Consider the following 1,309-nt stretch of genomic DNA (forward strand, 5'->3'; position numbering starts at 1 on the left):
TTTTTTTTTTTTTTTTTTGCGGTACACGGGCCTCTCACTGTTGTGGCCTCTCCCGCTGCAGAACACAGGCTCAGGACGTGCAGGCTCAGCGGCCATGGCTCACGGGCCCAGCCACTCCGCGGCATGTGGATCTTCCCGGACCAGGGCACGAACCCGTGTCCCCTGCATCGGCAGGCAGACTCTCAACCACTGCGCCACCAGGGAAGCCCCAGTAAGTTGCTGTTGAATGAGTGAATTGAAGAGCAACAACAAAAAAATGTCTACACAAGTCTCATAGAATTGTCCCTTATTTCAAGAGAGTTCTGGTTAGATTACAACAGGAATAAGAAAAAGAAAAGTACTTAGACTACAATAAAAGAGAAAAGTATAAGGTTCTGTGACCTCTAAGATAAAACAATTAACTCTTTTCAAGGTCTAAGCTAATCAGTGAGGGCTTCACTGATGTGGCATTTGGGATAAATATTGAAGGATGTCATAAGAATAAACAGTAGTGATTCAGGCTGGAGAAAATATGAAATTTAGAAAAGATTTAGATTAGGTTAGAATTTTCTAATCTGAAAATTAGAAAGAGGAAACAGAACATGAGGATTCCCAGAGGTGCAAAAAAAGATAATGAATATATTCCGGATGCTTAAAAATTACCTTATGATTGACAGAATTTATGTGGGAATCTAACTATGGGTGAGACTAGAGAGAACTGGGTAGAAGATCACATCACTAGGTCTTATAATCATAATTAGGAAGTTATCAATATTCACACAAAAGCAATTGGGACCCACTGAAAATCATGTCACTCTTCACAGTAACTCCTGATCTCCCCAAATTGTGATATGTTCATTTCCTGAACACTTGACCTCTTGCCTGCTTTTGAATGACAAATAAGTAAGTAGCTTACATTAAAAAGTTTTTAGTCCATTATTTTTCTAATGGTACATTGCTTTGTTGATTTATTTCTCTATGCTACTTATTTTAAGAAAATAAATTAACAAACAAACAAAAAACCCACACTCATTCTGACTTCAGAAGCCTGTGTTCATATCTGCTCTGCTGTGCTGCAATCTAACTGGCTAGTCCTACTTTCTACTTTCTACTGTTCTTTCCCATTAGGAGAAGGAATTAAATGCACTGGAAATAGCTGGAATATAGCAAATGATTAGCTCTTGTATTGATGGAGGCTGTAGAAGTACTTAATTTTCTAGGACAACTGGCTTACTTTTATCCAGGTTCTATGGAAAATTCCAAGTCTAGCTGTGGACATGAAACAGTTCTTAGTCTACAAAAGTGATTTTCTTCCCAATCTAATGCAGTG

This window comes from Neophocaena asiaeorientalis, unplaced genomic scaffold (genome assembly GCF_003031525.2).
Source record: "Neophocaena asiaeorientalis asiaeorientalis breed wild unplaced genomic scaffold, Neophocaena_asiaeorientalis_V1.1 scaffold232, whole genome shotgun sequence".
Classification (NCBI taxonomy): Eukaryota; Metazoa; Chordata; class Mammalia; order Artiodactyla; family Phocoenidae; genus Neophocaena; species Neophocaena asiaeorientalis.